The sequence below is a fragment of the Rattus norvegicus genome, chromosome 3, assembly GCF_036323735.1.
Source record: "Rattus norvegicus strain BN/NHsdMcwi chromosome 3, GRCr8, whole genome shotgun sequence".
In the NCBI taxonomy this organism is placed as follows: domain Eukaryota; kingdom Metazoa; phylum Chordata; class Mammalia; order Rodentia; family Muridae; genus Rattus; species Rattus norvegicus.
The window spans coordinates 133615837-133635037 of NC_086021.1; the positions used below are offsets into that span (position 1 = coordinate 133615837).

The window sequence follows — 19201 nt, forward strand, 5'->3', positions numbered from 1 at the left end:
GCAGACATATGAAAGACTGTTTTTCTAAAGCAGACACAGGTCACAGGATATTTTGACATAGCAAACACATTAACGGTTGCTTGATGGGGTATACATGTGACCCCACAGACAGTGGGGGATGAACACTGAGCATTGATTTGGTTTGCTCCCCTCGCTATTCTTCGCTAAGGACACACATCTATTGGTTTGCCTTTTATAGTGTTGTTGAGCTCAACATTGAAAGAAACTTAACAAAGAACTGCTCATGAGGGTCCTGCAGCAGCTCACTGCCTCCCAGGCCTCACCGCAGGCTGGTTGGTGAGTGTTGTGGTATTCTTAGCTGGTGTCTCTGCTGGAAGGACTGGACTGGTTCTTATGTGGTGTCTGCCTGCCTAGAGGACTGGACTGGTTCTTATGTGGTGTCTGCCTGCCTAGAGGACTGGTCTGCAGCTGCTGAGTCATATTTGGGGTCAGGACTGACATACTGGGAAAGAGGATCAAGCTCGGCCCCAAAGAACTATTGCTGAACAGGTCCACTTTCCCCACATCCTAATAACTTTTCTCTTCCACTACCTTTGCTGGGTGGTGGGCTAGAGGAGGACTTGGACCTTTATTAAAAGTAGGTTGTGTCATGTTATAAATGTGGAAATCAATGCTTATAATTAAATATCTTTTAAAAGTCATAAACCTAGTAAAGTTGAAAAAATTAAACTTTACTTTTAAATACAAAATAAAATGCTCATAATGATTATTAAAAAAAAGTAGGTTGCAAAACATTTATGCTTACCATATCCCCTGCCAAATTCAGAAATGTTGTCATCTCTTACTGTGTGTTTGAGAGCACACAAAATGCTTTGTAGACTTATGCTATTTTGTGGCCAAGCTTATCTCCACCTTGTAAGGATGACCTGTGCCTCAGTTTCTGCTTTTGTAATAAGAATGACATTAGTTCCTTCACTCCCCTGAGGTAGGACAGTTGGGCTGGGTGTCTTGTAGCTCACTGACCTCTCTCAGAGACTTTAGAAACATTTAGGAAAGAGTTGTTTTAGCAAGGAAGCAGGTAAGACTGGAAAGAAAGGGATTGGCTGGGGGGTGGGGTGGTGGTTCTGCAGCTGTGGGTCTGTGAGCGGTGGGTGGTGGGAAGACTGAAGAGGCAGACTGTGCTATGTGGAACAGACAGGGAAGGGTAACATCTAGGGGCTGTTTGAAAGGCTTGAGAGTGGATTTGGAGACAAGGTTCTGGGAGTTACTATTGAAAAATATGACCTTAAAAGCCAGTCCATGTTAGAATTTACGTCAAAACTAAGCAAAGCACCGTTTTCTGTCTGTCATCGTTAAGCGTCTGTGTGCACTGAACGCACTCTCTCTTACCAGTGGCAGTTTTTAAAGCAGGTTCCATTATTCACATTTTCAGGGGAAATATTGAAACTAGATAATTTATTTAATGTGACCAAAGGCAAGTAACTTGGAGTTGTTGAGATTCTAGTGCAGATGTGTTTGATCCCAAACCATATGTTTTTGTATTCAGCCGGGCACTTAGGGTATAAAGTAACAAGTATCTTGGACCAGGCAACTCGCTGAAGGGGAGATGCACGCCTCGTCCTCACAGTCTGTGGCCCTGCTGGCATTCCACATACATGGAAAATGAGTTATAAATGTTCACATTGATGCTTAATAGTGTGAACTGAATTTGTTTTAGATGATAGTTTGTGTGATGGTCAAAGGGACATGATTTCCTGAAATCTTGCTGACCAGAGTGAACGATGGGGCACTCATTGCAGAACCTCTTATTAGGGAGTTAGGTCATGCTTGGCCTTAAGGAGCCTAGGATGCTGGTGGGGATGCAGAGAACACAAAAGAAAAGTGGTGAAGGGCATTGGGCATCACAGTTTTCCAAAGGCTACAGTGGAGGGTAGCACCCCATTTTTTAATGAAGTCACTGTAACCACCTGTAACTTCTTGATTGTAGCCTTGACAAGGACATTGCAAGAAAATGATAGGTTAGTGTCTCTTATGACCTTATATATAAAAATTGAAACAATGTATTCACAAGTTATATCAACCCAATTATGTATTACTGCTTTATTAGTTGAGACAGGGTCTTGTGGGACTAATTCTGTATTCAGGCTGCCTCAAGCTCCAAATCTCCCACTTCTTCCTTTTAAGTGTTGGGATTACAGATGTTGTGGTGGTTTGAATATGATTGGCCCAGGGAGTGGTACTATTAGGAGGTGTGGCTTTGTTGCAGGAAATGTGTCATTGTGGGGGTGGGCTCCTAGACCTCCTTCTAGCTGCTTGAAAGCTGGTCTTCTCTTGTTTGCATTTGGAACAAGATATAGAACGTTCAGTCTCTCCACCATGCCATGCCTGCCGAGATGCTGCCATGCTCTCACCTTGATGATAATGGACTGAACCTCTGAAACTGTAAGCTAGCCAGAATTGTGTTGTCCTTATAAGAGTTACCTTGGTCATGGTGTCTATTCACAGCAATAAAACCCTAACTAAGACAGATATGTTCGTTCCCTCAGTACTGGGCTGCTAAGTGTTGGTATTATAGGTATATTCTATTCCATTCCCTCATATCTTATTTGCAGTAAAGAACTTGATCATAGAAAAACATGATAGACTCAAGGATTATAGTTAGAATTTCATTCTACCTTTCCTCTAAGTGGGCCCAGGGCTGTCTGGTCTGTCTCCCCCTTTAGCCTAGTATCTTCTAGAGTTTACTCAGAGACCCCCCCCAACTTGAGTCTGATTTATGCTATAAATGGGGAATTTTTCTAATCAGTTTTGTGGGGTGAGATACATACTCTTGAGTCATGAACAATGTAGCTTAGTATCTGTTCATCACCATGATCTGTTGGCTTAGGTCCTTGGTTCTAAACAGTGAGGTAGGCCTGTTCCCTTGGGAGACTGAAGTCCTGTCGTTCATAGATATTCTGAAGCCAGCTGTAATACTGTAACTCTGGCTGTGCTGTTTAAAAAGAGATGTATATATTTCTTTTGTTCCTCCAACTTTACCTAAGAAAATGCCAAACATGGCCAACTGAGGGGCACAGAACTAATCAGAGACATGGTCACCCAGCGACAGGTTCAGGATCACCCCAGCCTTCTATAGCTTGGTTGAGACACTAATAATTGACAAGAGGGATTACTTTTCTGTACTGAAGGATATTTATTTCTATTAAGAATAATAGAAGTATGTAATTAGTCTGGTGGACAGCCTTCCTGAAGAAGTAGGTGGCTGTGTCACTTTCTTAGGGTGCTTTCCACCCCTGAGGAGGCAATTCAACTGGATTAAATGAGTAAATTATCATTCTTACCAGCATTTGTGAAACGGTCATTTTGCTGCTATTACTACTATATTCATATTAATTAAAGAAAATCATAAAATGAGTACTTAACCCTCAGACAGCAGCTGCTGCTTGCTAAGGCCTGTAGGACTGAGGCACAGAGCCCGCCTGGTTTTGGGCTCTGTTGCTCTGTGTTATGATTAAGGAAATGTCTTTCACTATCTATGGCTCTCAGTTTTCCTCACTAGACAGTAAGTGCAGTTGGATTATTGGTAAGCCTTGCGGTCACTGCTAGTGCTAATATTCTGGGATGTAAGAGGTGACTGCAACCTTTTTTTTCTTTTCAAACAGTTGGCATCATTATTTATAATCATCATAAAAAATTTAGGCTATACCTAACTATTAGGATTGTCAGGATTTTAGATTTTATTAGAAACAAAGCAAAAATACTAGAACACTATATGCAAATTTTAACAAAATATGCTGAGACTTTGTATGTGGATTCTGGTTGTGTTATCCCAGCACAGAAGTCTCTCTGGCTGCTTATTAAGAGTCCCTCCCCAGGAAGGTCCCTGTTGTTTCTTTTGCCCCCACTGACCCCTTACGTTGACAAACTTGTCAATGGAAAGTGTACTGGCTAAAATCAGGCTCGTTATTTCGGTGCCCCTAGATGGAGACTGGTAGCAGCCAAGTGCTGGGACTGACCACACATGCTTTACTTTGGGGCAGTGTGCTTTTAGTTTTAATTAAAGGAAATGAATAAGTGAAAAAGAAAAGAATGACAAAAAAAAGTGAGGTCACAAGGCTTGGAGTGAGACCCTCTCCCAGGACGCCGGACAGATCCTGAGCGTTCATGCCATAAATCACTCTCAGGCATTGCAAAGCCTGGTGCAAAGAGTTCCTGCCATGAAATGGAGCATGGCTAGGAGTGCAGTGTGGGAGGATAATTAGATGGAGCTGTTAGCGTGTGCACCACCTCAATGGGAATATTCACATGGTGAAAATTGTTTCCAGACTTACAGTCCTCAAGCTAATAAGATGGAATTAATACATATATTTATTTCCACACAAATGCAATGCTAAGACTTTGTCTCACATTTGGACACACTGCTACTATCAGGTCTAATAGTATTTGCGACAAACATGCATTAATTAAAATGTTTTGCAACAGTAATTAAAAAAAACTAAGCACATTGGCTTAATTTGCAAATACCACATCCCTTGAAAATGGTTGTGTTTAATTTATTATGTTTGAAATCTAAGAAAGTTTCACTTATCAAGTTTTACCATCCTCAAATTTGATTTTTTTGGGGGTTAGTCTTTGTAGACATAAGTTTTGTTCTCTCTTCTGAGCATTTTTCTATTAAATTTTTAGTAACTCACTATCTCAAAGGCTCATTGAACTACTTATTGACACTTTCAGAGTTGGGAAGGGTTTTAGCTGTATATTGTGATTTTTTTTCTGACTTAATTATTCTAAAGGTCTTGTGAAAGTTGGATAGGTGATAAAGCTAAGGAGCAAGACCATATACATACATACATACATACACACACACACACACACACACACACACACACGTACGTACAAACACACAGACATTCATGCATACACACAGAAGTAATGTGGGCATATACAAATAGTTGAGGGCTAAGGCGATAGCTCAGGGTAAAGTGCTCACTGTGTAGCATGAGGGCACCCATCTCATCCCCAGCCCCAGGGAGAAAGCTGGCCATGCTGGCAGCTGGGTGTGGAGCTCAGTTGGTAGAATGCTTGCCTAGTATACATAGAGCAGATCCAGCACTGTATAAAACTGGATAGGGTGTCACATACCTACCTGTCCCAGAACTTGGGAGGTTAAGGCAGGATGGTAAGAAGTTCAAGGTCATCCTTGATTGTGTGAATTTGAAGCCATGGTGGACTAGGTAAGACTCTGTTTCAATAAAAACCTCTGAGAACGCAGAACAACAAACCCGAACCTCAAGGTGGCTGGCTCCTGAAGACCCACTCTCAACACGTACCTCTGGCTTCCATACAGATGTGTCACGTGTTCAAGAGAACAGAAACATTCTCCCTGTCACATCCCTCCTTTGCATGCTGGTATACAAGCACATGCACACACATAAACACAAGTAATTTGATGGTATTTTACGTAGATATCCCCAAGTAGACTGACCAAAGAGAAAAAAGTATTCAACACGTGACGTTTTCCTTTGGTATTGTGTATGCAAGACACTTTAAACTGCTGTTGGAAGGTATTCAGAGTTTGGCTGTGTAGCTATTAATTCTCAACGACAGTTAAGGGAGAGAGACAGGGCTGCAGCTCAGTCTGCTAATGAGAATGGAAAAGAAAGGATTCAGAAGACTGAATCAGCTCTGGGATGCTGTGTGCAGAGAACAGTGCCTACAGCATCGACAGACCTGGGTTTCCCAGCTCACGGCTCTAGGGCCGTTATCCTGGCTGTCTTATCACGTGAGAGACTGGGATGCTGTTACTTAGTCACCTTGCTGAGGTGATGAGGCGTATAAAGTGCAGGGTCTTACAGTGTGCTGTGATGGTCATTTCTGATATCACTGTGACAGCAACAAGCTCCATCCTTATCCCAGTTGTTGAATGATAGATTCCTGGCAGCCAAGGCATTCTGGGCTCCTAGAAAATGAGCAGAGATTTTTCCATGGTAGCTTCAAAACTTCCTGTCTAACCCTGGGAACCCAGGGTTCAGATAGTAGGAATGACTTTATTTACCCTCTGTGATTCAGCACTATTTGCTGTCACAGACAGCATTCTAGGACAGAGGCCAGAGCCACAGTGATGATAGGAAGCTTGTGTTCTAGGTGAGTGTGGCAGAGACAACAACTTATGAAGAGAGAAGTTATTTCAGATGCATAATCAGCACAGACAGTAATAGTAGTTGGGAAAGGAAAATATTACAAAATACAACAGCCACCAATTATCAGTAAAGCTGACAATTGTGACTAGCTAGTAACACAGAAATCAGTGTTAGCATCTCACTATTAGCTATCTTAAGCCATCCTCACTGGTATCATCTCTCCTGCTGGTTGACACATTTCTTCTTGAGGGATTGCAACACCCTCTGATAGAGTGCTTTCGTCTCCTCTCCTCTATCCTTTGGTATGGGGTAGTGTGGTGCAGGACAGTGTCCAGGGCAGCCTTCTGTGCTCCCAGACCACAGTCCCCTTGAGGCTTCCAGACTTTGTGCTTCTCTCCCGGTTTATCCTGGAAATTGTACATGAATCTGAACACCTGGCCAGAGGTCCCCTTCCCTCACACAGCCAAGGGACTCGATGTTAGTTAACATTACTTTCTGGGAGAAGAAAACTGAGCCAGTTAGGATTTCTGATGAAGACTGCTTCCTAAGCCCCCAAGTGTGAAGGTCTCTTCTGCACTGGCCCTAGAAAGTCCTCCCTTTGTCACCAGTTAGCCGGGCCCATAAATACTGCTCATGTTCTTTTTTTGTGGTTCAGTTTTATTCCTTCCTTCAGTGTGATATTGCTTCTAATTCTTACCTTATGACTTCATCAGGCCCCTTTGGCCATCACTTTGTTATGGGGACCGAAATGATTACAAGTTTTTTTTTTTTTTTTTTTTTTTTTTTTTTTTTTTTGAGAAAACTAGAGTTTTTCTAGGAAGCTAGAGTTTGGTGTTTTTTGTTTTTTGTTTTTTTGTTACTTTCTGCAAAGATAAATCTATCAAAGAATAAACCCTTAAGGGCAGGAAGACTTATTTTACGGGTGTGTGAGTAGCAAAGTTAACATTTCATTTCTGGTTTCATTTGACATGCCTTCTCTCTCAAGTTCCTAACAGACATGTTCAAGTAATTTACCCATGAACATCTCTATCTGCAATTAAATTCTTTTTCCACGAAACATCATAGCTTCTTGGAACAGTAGTGGAAGCATCAATAAAGCTCAGATTTCATTTCTTTTAATGAGTACTTTGTAAAACTCATCTTGAAAAAGCCAGGCTATGCTGTGGACAGCCACAGGTCCTGCCTTTTATCAGAAGCAGTCCAGGCTACAGGCTGGCTTCTTTTGATATCACGTTCAAATGATAGATTTTAATGAGTACCACCCAAGTTCCTCTTTGACTAATATGTTGATTTAATTATTTTAAGCATGTGAGCAGATATAATTATTTCAAAGTTCTTGGGTAATATCCCACATAAGAAGACGTTTTGGGCTATTAACAGTTGTTAGTTTTGACTGTGCTTACTTAAAATCAAGTGGAAGCAGGGTTTATAGAACTTTATGTGTGGTCATGGTCAGCAAAGCCTGGAATCACCCATAAGGAAGGAAGGAAGGAAGGAAGGAAGGAAGGAAGGAAGGAAGGAAGGAAGGAAGGAAGGTAAAATCCTGTGACCATGGGGCATGCAGGAAGTGTCTCATCTGATGAATTGTTACTGCTTTGTAAAACATGCAAAAACTCAAGCAGTTGGGAGTTCGTCACTATGGACTCTCCATTGTAAAAAGATAAAAATGCCCATTTTAGTATTTATATCAGAAGTTATGTGATTGTTTACCTATTTATGGTTTAATAATTTTATAGTTAATATTATTATCAGGTTCTACAAGAATTTTATTTGCTATTTTAAATAATATGTTTGTAATGCTTAAATTCTATGCCAAAGCAAAAAAAAATTTGGAGAAAGGAATTTGGTGATAAAGTAAAAAAGTTTATCAGAAAACCTTAGAAGGAATCAGAGAAAGGACTGAAAGAGCTTGAAGGGGCTTGAGACCCCATATGAACAACAATGCCAACCAACTAGAGCTTCCAGGGACTAAGTCACTACCCAAAGACTATACATGGACTGACTCTGGACTCTAACCTCATAGGTAGCAATGAATAGCCTAGTAAGAGCCCTGGGTCCTGCCAAGACTGAACCCCCAGTGAACGTGATTGTTGGGGGGAGGGCAGTAATGGGGTGAGGATGGGGAGGGGAACACCCATATAGAAGGGAAGGAGGAGGGTTTGGGGGATGTTTGCCTGGAAACCGGGAAAGCTAATAACAATTGAAATGTAAATAAGAAATACCCAATTTAATAAAGATGGAGAAAAAAAACTTAGACTTCATTTCCTTCAGGAATAATTCAGAGGAACTCATGTGTTGATATACAATGTCCCTACAGTTGCATATTTAGCATATGCAAGTCTTCATTAATTTGTTTTAATTTTCAGAATTGATTATTAGTGGTAGATTTCTTGTGAACATCTACACATATCACATGTAGATGAGCATAATTAAAGAAATTGCTGATATAGCATTTATTTTTTTCCCTTATTATCTATCATGAAAACTGTCAATAAGATGTGGGAGAGTAGTAGATCACAGGCATCTGGACCCTTAAATTTGGAGCCATGCAGACCCTATGTTGCATTTGCTTTATCTTAACCCCACTCCTGAAACCCTTGGAGAGTAAATGTCAGACGTCACCCTCAATATCTCAGAACACATCTCAGAGGAAGTCTTCAACATAACTACAATATAATTGTCATGCTTGGAAAATTTAATAATACTGTAATACTATTCTCTAACATGCAGTTCATATCTACATTTCTCAGTCGGCTCCATAAAATATCCCTCTTTCTCTCTGCCCAAGCCTTCTCTTAGCTTCAAACTCTTCCTGACCCAGCATTTATTCAGAGGTCAGTTTTTGCATTTAATTGTCATGCTTCTTTAGTTTTTTTTATTCTAGAATAATCTTTTCCACTTGAGTCTGTTGTGATGTTGGCATTTTAGAGTATAGCCCAACTTTTTTGGTCAAATTTCCTTGGTTTGAATTTGATAGAAGGTTAATTTATTATTGGATTGATACTACTCCCCAAACCCCTGTTCTCATTGAATCCCAATATGTGATTTCTGTTTCTTCAGTTGTACTTAAAATTTAAAAAGTACAAGCCAGGCCTCAGTGGCACAGGCCATCAATCCCAGCTAGCTGTGGGGCTGAGTCAGGAGGTCTAGTGAGAAGCTGCCACGAACAAGCAAGTAGATATCAGCAGCAATCCCCACCAGGTAGAAGCACGCTGTTGCCGCCGACAAGCCCCCCCCCCCCCCCCCCCCCCCCCCGCTGCCAGAGTGCATTAGTGTAGGCTCCTTTCATAAAGGTGGGCTTTCTCTTCATCATGATTATAGCGGAAGTTAACAGTGACAATGCATACCACCACTTAATAATTCTCTTTGTGGCTTAATAAATGGAATGCTTAATGCATGTTTGTTGAATTCCTAAAATACATAACAATGTAAAAATGGCAAAATTTTGGCTTTTAAGGAATTAAAACTCTTGACTGTTATGTTGATATTTAAGCATCCTCAAATTTTCCTTTATCTCATTGCCTAGGAAATAAAATGTACTAAGCTTCGAATAAACTGAGATGTCTAAGATAAAAATACCCCAAGCCAATGTAATTCTAAACTGCCACTGTGTGTATAGGGTCACGTTATCTCACTTGCAGTCACTCAGAGTTTGTATATATCACATTTCAGTATAACGATGTGGGCAGACTCCAAAGAAAATACCAGGCAACTGGAATTTGGTTTGACTGACAAATATTTACATGTATCCGTATCTCTAAGTATTGTGATCTTTAAGGGGTTTATACTGCACAGGCTCAACCCCTAAAGCTTTATATTACATTGTAAGAAGTTGCTCAGTAGTACACCTAACTTCAAACGATCCCGCAGCCGCTGTGGGTGCGTACAACGGTCAGCCAGAGCGTCTGCAGAACAGGTGCACTTAGCGTGCTCTGCTGGCCTCAAGGCTGCCCGGGACTCGCACGCTTTCTCATGTGTATTAACGTTGTTACTTTCTTTCGTGGGTGGTGTTGACAGTACTGTCTTTCTGTCTTTTTGGGTTTCTCTAGTCATGTATTTAGTGCATTATAGGAAAGAAAGGATAAACAATGCCAGACATGGTTTATGAAGTTGAAGCCTCCACATTAGGAAGCAGCTGGATAGTGTACTGTTGGCTACAGAAGGGTTTAATTCACATGTGTTTTCTCAATCATTACCCTCCCTGCCTCTGTCCTGATTTTGTGAGGTGAGTGACTGAGAAGTGGGTTTAATAGAATTTACCTTCCTTGGTTCCTTTAGTGTAGCACTTCCCTGTGCACTGCACAAGGTTTGTGAACGTAGGTTCTACCTCATTAGACCTCTATCCCCAGAGACCCCAGAGACCCCAGAGAATGAGCGTTTCTTGGTAATAGCTTGTTATTATTCTGGCTTTTATTCAAAAGTTTATCATTTTACACTTAGACTCAATGGGGAGGATAAATTACACTAACCACATTAACGAAGGAATTCTGTTCCAGGTGGGGCTGGTCCTTCAGGCTCCTTCTCTGTGACAGATCTCTTCACTAGATGCTAAGCATCTCTCCAGTGTCAGGTATTTATGCCAGGATAGCTACTCTCAGCTGTATCCATGCATCAAAGTGTGTGCCTTAATCCAAACCCATGAATTAGAGAGCTAGTGTAACACACCAGTGATAAAGATGGTCCCTCTCGGATCACACTCTGGAACTTTCTGAATCTCCCTCTGCCTTTTACATCTTCAGGGGAAGGAGTCATCTATAGAGGGAAAAACAAAACAAGAGATGTGCAGGCATAGAGTGTGCCACAGTGACACAGAGTGGTGGGCTGAGATGGAGAAATTTCTAAAACTGTAAGCCACTTTTTAAAGAAATGCATTTTCCACCATCTAATAATTTTCTTTTGGAGAGAGGGGACAGACATTTTATAGCTGTTATTAAAATGGTAAAAGTCATGTTTTGTTTTTGTTTTTGTTTTTGTTTTTACTTGTTGACCAGAAATCGAAAGTCTGTGAAATATTTTCAAGTCAGGCGTTTTAGCTCCAAGTCATAAATATTTACAGAAAATAATAAGAATAAGCCTCCAGGTACAAACCTCAGCTTTGAGGAGTTTCGGAGTAATGAGTTAAGTGGCAATGTATTGTTTTAGTGGATAAAATAGATTTAGCTTCCTAATCTCACCAGGAATACTAGTAAAGCCCTTAAAAGTATTTTTTTTAATTATAAAAGTGATGTATTCTTTTCTTAGAGTATTAAGGAATAAAAATATGACCGGTATTAAGTAAAGATTGCTAAGATTAGCACAGGGGACTCTGTCATTGAAGATTATGGTAAAAATAAACCTTTGTGCTTTAGCTGCTGCCATTCAGGGAAGCCACATTTGCCACACATGTGATACAGTTGTGTTTTTATAGAGCACCTGCTTCGTGCCAGGGAGTATTTGAGGCACAGGGTAGGGCAGGGTTTAAAATTCGTTATCATAGAACTTTGTGAGGGAGGGAGGGAGAGAGACAGAAAATAAATGAAAAGATTATGTAAGGTGGAGCTCTTGAGTGAAAACCAGATTATGAGGTGGAAAGCAGAGGTGAGAAAGATTAATGAATGCGGCATTTGAGTAAGTATTTGGGCCATGAACATTTCAGTGGTATAGAACTTTGGATGGGTTATAGTTGACCAGCAATTATAGTGATGGTCATTGTGCTCTAATTATATACTAGGCTTTTACAGTCTTTACAGTGACGAAATAAAGTGGGTAATTGTTCTAACTCCAGCTTCGCAGCTGAGGAAGCTCACTTGCTCTAACTACCAGGTTACACTGGTAGGGGCTCTGGCAGAGAGGAAGTTTGGAGTTCAGAGGCCAGAAATCCAGGAAAAGTTCCCTGAAACAAGCTGTTTAATTCAGTCCTACTGACAAAGAAGTTCAAGGTGAGGGGAGTTCACAGTGCCCGACTGTTTTCTCTCTTTGCTGTCTCTTCAGAAACTAGTATGTAATAATAATGCTTTTCAACAGTTGCCACTTTATAAACATTTGTTAAATAAGTACAGGTGGAAGAGTATTTGCAAAGACTAGGGCAGGGGGAACATGGTGGACTGAGAAAATCAACTCACTCTGACAAGTGTAGACAATGGAACAAAAGTTGAGTAGGGATGTATGACAGAAGCAAGAGGCAGGCTCATCATGAATCTCTCCTTATGAAGTGACATGCAATAGTTAATTTGGCAGCACACACAATCTAAAAGTTGATACACTATGGAAGAGAAGGGTCATGGAGGCTGGGAAAGTGTGTGTGTGTGTGTGTGTGTGTGTGTGTGTGTGTGTGTGAGCGCACGTGTGTGCATGGGAGTGTCTTGGTTCATTTTTTATTGCTATAACAAAATACTGGGCTCACTAAAAAGAGGCTTGCTTAGCTGACAGTTCTGTAGCTCAGCTCTGGCCACAGCCATTTAGGGCACATCACAGCATGACAGATGGGTTCCTAGTAGGACAGCATGTGATCACATGGCATGATGGAACACCAGCAAGATGTAGGGTCGGATTTCCTTCATATCTGATTTCACTTTTACAGTGCTGCATAGGAGTTAACTAGGTCGCAAGAGAACTTTATCTGTTCTCTTAAGGGTGAGCACCGCTGACCTAACTACTTCCCAGTAAGCCCCACTAGTTATAGGCCCCACATCTTCCTGCGTTAGATACCACATTGAGTACACAGACCTCTGGAGAGTGAACCATAGCAATAGGTATCTTGTGGACAGTTGCATTTAAAAAACTCAATAGAGCAACATGTTTAAAGTTGTTTGGATATTTGAATATTCTGTGGGCTTCTGTGAAGATAAAATATCTTGAAAGGTATATGTGAGTTAAGATTTTTGCTAGTAAGGAAAAATAAGTAATTTAAACCAGCTTAATTCAGAAAGAAATACTCACTTTAAGTAGGTGTATTGAAGTGCAAAGGCAGGTATTATTATCAGGTAGCCTTTGCTGTCCACAGCTTAGGGCTTAAACTAACCATTTAAACAGGTTTTGGCTCAACACTGACTTTGTTTATCTTGGCTAAGCTCATCTGCTCTCAAGGTTAGTTACAGGGTACTGGTTCAGGCTTAGTTCCCAGTGGGATGATGGAGTGACTGGATCGCGTGGCCGCTTGTTTTATTGAGGATACCGTGAGTGTCCATGCACACAGCAGGGCAGGACAGTGCTGTCTTCCTTGATTGCTGAGGTGGCTTCTCACTGAACATGAAGCTTGCGGTCTTCACTAGGCTGAGGCGGCTTCTCACTGAACATGAAGCTTGCGGTCTTCACTAGGCTGAGGCGGCTTCTCACTGAACATGAAGCTTGCGGTCTTCACTAGGCTGAGGCGGCTTCTCACTGAACATGAAGCTTGCGGTCTTCAGTAGGCTGGTAGTGGACATTCAAGATCTGTTTGTCTGTGCTCCCAGTGCTGGAGTTAAGTACAGCCATGACTAACATTTTACATGGGTGCTGGCTATTTGGTTTCAGGTCTTTTTTGCTTTAACAAGCATTCTTATGCACACAGCTATCTTCCTAGCCCCCCTGGCTTGCTTACATGGAAGTCTCTGGATGCCAAGTACTGTCAGAGGGAAAAGTCTAAGTCCAGTTTCTTTTCTTTCTTTCCCCTTCCCTCCCCCCTTCCCTCTCATCTTTCCTTTGCACTCTCCTGTCTTTCTCTTTTCCTCCTTTCATCCCTTTCTCTCTTTTATTTTAAAATTGGGATTCAGTGCAGGGGCAGGTGCCTCCCTGAACGACACCGTTAGCTCTTACAAGCATTTTTCAAGTCTGTGTCCTTCATGCCACTGTCTTGATTGCCAAAGCCACTTTTATCCATGATTCAAGAGGTGGAGAAATTCATCAATCGAGGTAAACTCTTGGTTGTGAGTTTCTGTCAAAAAAGAAAGGGACCTACTTCTAAGACACGCTGAGCCAACATTCCCATTTTAAAGGGGGCAGCGGGAGAGCAGACAGGTGGACCAAAGCAAGAGCACCGTGCCACCAAGCCAACCTCAAGCCCGCAGCCCTCCTGCTGCTCACTGCTTCCACCCCGCCTCGGAGTGTGCCCCTGCTTGTCCCTGGCTCTGCATGGCTATCCAATCTGATGTCTGCGAGGGTTCAGTGTTCTCTTATATTTATACTGACAATCTTTTTCCCCCTTAATGTGAAAGTCTATGAATTATATAACCAAGAACATACATTCAATAAAGTCATGAACCAAAAGTTGAAAAACAGGACAAAGGAAAGAAAAATTGAAAGCACATTATGGATTTTTAAATTGTGTTTTATGTATCTGAGTGTCTGCCTGTATGTGTATAAGGGCACCATATATGTGTGTGGTGACCTTATGGATCAGAAGAGGGCATCAGATCCTCTGCAACTGAGCTGTGGATGGTTGTAACTGTCATACGGGGGCTGGGAACCAAACGTGGGTCCCCTTAAGAGCGCTGAATGTTCTTAACTGCTGAGCCGTCTCTCCAGCTTCAACTGTTCTTCTTAATGTAACATTTCTTTAAGCCAACTTACTGAAATCCTTAGAAGTCAAGCAAAGAAAGTTATATTGGTTTCATGGTCAAAATAGCAGAATCATTCTCATTTTCAGAAGAGGTACTGTCATCCCTAAATGTAAACTATATTTATCATGCAGAGCTTTTGGAGCATACAAAGTACAATTGTCTTAGGATATTTTCTGTTGCTATAGTGGAATATTTGAGACTGAGTAATTTAAAAAGAAAAGAGGTTTATTCAGCTTGTGGTCCTGGACACAGGGAAGTTCTACACTGGGCAGCTGTGTCTGGTGTGAACTCATGCTGTACCATAACTTGGTGGGTGGCATATGTGGTGCTACTGTGCAAAGGGGGACAGATGCCTGCGGTAGCTAACCCATTCCACAAGAAAAGCATCCTCCACTCATGGAGATGTAGCCTCCATGACTTGTAGCGTCTCCTAAAGGCTTTGCCACTGCTAAGTTGTTGACCAGCACTCAGTGTGTATTTTCTTGTGACAAACCACAGTCAAACCTCAACAGCCATGAAGGAGACCTGTGCAGCCTTCTGAAACAAGTGCAGGCATGGCTCTCTTCTGGCTCTCTCTCGTAATGGCCTGCAGCACTTGCTTTCCATATTACACCTGAGCATAGCTTAGTCAAGTCAGTTCCCTTCCTGTAATGCGTCCTTGGTTCTCCGCACTTCATGCCATTGTGCTGACACAGAGTCCTCTCTCCAGGGTGAAAGTGTCTGGAGGTGGCTCTGCATTTGGGGGCTTCAGATTGTGGTCTATGGAGCGGTATTTTCTGGCTGGCTTGTGTTTGCATCTGTAGCATTAGCTCACATCAGGAAAACTACTAGGTGTGAACTGCAGCCCTTACTGTGCTGGACGGTCCCAACTTTACACTCAGTGATCCTTCCTTTTGGTTCATAAGAGTGGTATAAGACTGTGTTGCTGAAAACTTAGTCTGAAGAGCCCTCCCCACACAGTGGGAAGGTCTCCAGGGAAGGGACATGCAGTTCTAAGACATGCTTGCCAAACCACAGAGATCGCAGGCCTGCCACCAATCCCGTATTATCATCATTACTGAGCGTTTTTTGGGAAGGTCAGAGCCAAAATAAGCAATCTGCCAGCCAAGGAAGCACGACCAGCCCTTACCACAGGCTCTCGGGGCCCCACTGGTATTTAGTAGCAGTGACTTGGGTCATATTTTTGTCTAATTCCATCAGTCTGGCAAGGCTCCTGCTCCTATGGTCTTCCCACAATTTCTTTTTTTTCAATTATCTTTCCTGTCTTTCCAATAATAGTTACCTTGTGTGTGGGTACTGCCTCCTCCCAGAAACCCGATCCCCCACCCCCTTTAACATTTTAAACAACAAAAGGGATTCAATTAATTGTCCTTGTGACAAATTGCAAGGAGAGAAGCCTTTTGACTCTCTTGAATTTTGGGTTCTTGAGTCATCCCCCTTATCCTTCTCTTACAGATAAAGAAGAGGATTTTGTTTGTAAGCCCAAGCCAGGCTCACAGTTCAAGTACTGGCTCTGACATTTACTAGTGGGTGACCTTGGCAGTTTACCTGACCTCTCCATGATTCATTTTCTTCATTAGAGAGTCTGCTTAGCAATAAAACCCTTTCTCATGGACTTGCTATTAGTGCCTGGAAAGTGTTTAAACTTGCAAGGGTTGTCTGTCCTATGTGCTGTATGTAGGTGGGAGAAGTCATGGCAGCCTATAAGCCTCACTCAGAGGTCATCCTGCTATGTAAGAGGGATGTATGTCTTTGTGACGATTTCTAGAGTTGGATGATAGGAAGGAAGGCCTGCAAGCTCCCAACTGTTCAGTCCATTAAGAAGGGATTTTTAATGAATTAATTACTCCATTTTTGGTAGAGTTTTTGTCTTATTCTGTCTTGTTTTTCTCTCGTTTTGATTTGCATTTGTTTTGTTAGCTTTGTTTGAGAGACCATGAGCATGTGAAGTTCAGTGTGGAGCAAAGTGGCTCTAGGAGAAGACGGGGGAGGGGAAGGCAATCAAAATATAGGACGTTTTTTTTTTTTTTAAACAAAAAAGGTATCAGATTCACAGCAAAATATTTCAAGCATGTTAAGTAAAACAATGACCAGCTCCTCTCCTCCTTTCCTCCCCGAGGCTCCTCCCATATCCACTCCCTCAAACCTCTCTTTTTATTTGATTGTACACATACATGATGGAACTGGAACCATTAAGTGAGCTGGCATTGTGTTGTGTGCTCACTGGTCCAGCCTCCGTGTCCTGCATCAGACTGGGTTATTCTACTGACTTGCTTGAGCCTCAGTTTCCTTCTCTCTGATCTAGTGATTATAGTACTGACATTTGGAAATTAAGCAAGATAGCATGCACAGTGTCTGTCCTTAGAACACATTTGACACTTGTTAACTTCCTTCCCTTTCTGTATGTGATTTTTTTCCTGTCTACCCCATTATTAAGAATGTCTCTCGGTCCCCAGCTCCGAAAAAAAGAACAAAAAAAAAAAAAAAAAAAGAATGTCTCATAGAGCAAGACATCATTTGGAGAAGGCTTGTCCTTCCCTCCTTCCTTTCCCCCTCCCTGCATTCCTTTCTGTATTGAGGGTTGAGCCTGGCTCTACCACAGTATTAGAGCCTCTGCATTCTTTCCAATTTTTACTTAATTTTTTTTTATGTTGTGATGAGTTTTCACTCACTCTGTAGTGCAGACAAACCTTGAACTTTCAGTATTTTTGGCTCAGCCTCCAGTGTCACTGGGATTACAAACCTTTGCCACCGGGCGGGGCTATTCAAAACAATGTACCTCAGTTCAGCAGGTCTGGGTTTTGGAGTTCCCAGGTGCCACAGGCTGCACCTGCAGAGCTCAGTAAGTGACAGAGTGGGCTGGGCTCCTTCTCCTTTTGCATCTCATGATCGATTAAGCCATGGTAATGGAATGTCTTTGACACATGAACTTGCATTTCCAGGGACATCATCTGGGGAAATATCTGAGATTGGGCATATACTGACAAGATTTTCTCCATCCAGTATGGACAGGAATAGTTGAGATCTGGATGAAGTCTATGGGTAGACATTTTCTCAGAATCTCCATGGCCTGGAAACTCAAACTCCCCTACATAGAGGTCTTCATCTTGACCTACTGCCAATGTCCTCATCTCCAAACTGGCTCACTCCACAAAGCATTCATTCTGCAGCCCAGCAGATCAAGGGAGTAAGGGTCTCTGTCTTCCTCTCATTAGTGCTGGGGAGCCAGCTTAAGATTTCCTCTGCCCTCAAAAAACACCCTCTGATGTTCTTAGAGTGACACACTCTTAACTAGAACCTTCTCTGAGTTCATTAGCTCATGTTTTCCCTACTGGATACCAGGTGCAGTGTGCTTATCTTTTCTGTGATGAATCAGGTTTTTAGATTTACATTTGAGAAACATGCTTTGTGTTTGCTTCAAGATTCTAATTGTTTTAGTGGTTGATCTCCTTGTTCCCTTTCCTTTATTACTTCCTAGAAATGTTCAGTCTTGACTATCAAGATCAGTACTTACCTGTCACACTGTCTCTGAGAATTAGCTGCCATTATCCTCAGACAAATTTTTATGTAGTTAAAAAAACAACCCACAAAAGCTAAGTTTCCTCTTTGTGCATTAGTGATCCAGCAGTCACTCACAGCTGCGAGCCATGCTGCAAAACAAAGCAGTTCACATCACTTCTTTCAGACACACCTTGGGGTCATGCCATGGCAGGGAACTTCCAGGGGTTTGCCATTGTGGGGGAAGAGCTGGGTAGTGGTTCTCCCAGTAATAACCAGTGTTCTGAAGGTCAGGGAAAGCCTACAGGAAGTGAGCATTGAGGACTTATTGAAGGTGAGGAAGAGGCAGGGGAGCCATTAGGATTTCCACCTTATCCAACCGTGTCCGGGTTAGCTTAGAAAGCATGAATAAAGGACAATTTATTTCACCAGAACTAGTTGAGCTGTGACTGCCCTGGGGCCTGAAAGTGACTTTGTTAGAGATGGGCATGACCTTCCTTCCTGTCCCGCCAAATGTCCCCTAATCTTAGAGGAAGCAGGGTACATGCTGGTGCTTCACTCCTGGGCAGCCTCCTCCGGGAAGCCTTCTCAGTAGACTACAGGCTGAAGATAGGCGCAGAGCTGGTTTGGAGGGTAACTAGAAGCTGTCTAGTACAATAGAGTTCTGTGTTCTTTTGAAGACCTACAGATAAGATCAGTGGTTTGGCTCCTTGAGGGAAAACACTTGCTTTGTCCTTTACCCACAGGTTAGCAAAGCTTCCATAGTTCAGTTGTCTTCTGGAAGGATGAGTGCAACAATCAAATGCCATAAGAGACTAGCTGGGGAGGAGTCAGTTCTTGGAGTGCACAGGTCTAAGAGCAGAGGAAAATGTGGGAAGAGGGAGAGGAAGTCCTATTAGGCTCAAGCTTTGCTGGCTTTGCCTGAGAACTCTCAGGCTCTATGTTTGTGTTCATGGGTATAGGGAAATTGGGGAAGTTCAGATGCCCAAGTGTGGTGGAAAATGTGAACTTGCTCTTTACTGGGCAACTGAGTTCCTGAGTTCACTCGGACTTTCCTGTGAGTTTCCTCCAGGATGCTCATGTCTC

General features: G+C 42.2%; 1 protein-coding gene across 14 annotated transcripts in view; it reads left to right on the forward strand.

Annotated features, from left to right (window-relative positions):
• Positions 1–19201, forward strand: part of Galk2 (galactokinase 2) — a 132900-nt gene that overhangs the window by 52313 nt on the left and 61386 nt on the right. The window contains exon 1 of one of the 14 annotated variants that reach the window (XM_039104562.2): positions 11689–11708. The exons of the other annotated variants lie outside the window; for them this stretch is intronic. The gene's annotated coding sequence lies outside the window, so the exon portion shown is untranslated. Of the gene's footprint in view, positions 1–11688; positions 11709–19201 lie in introns of those variants that run through there. 14 annotated transcript variants of the gene reach the window in all.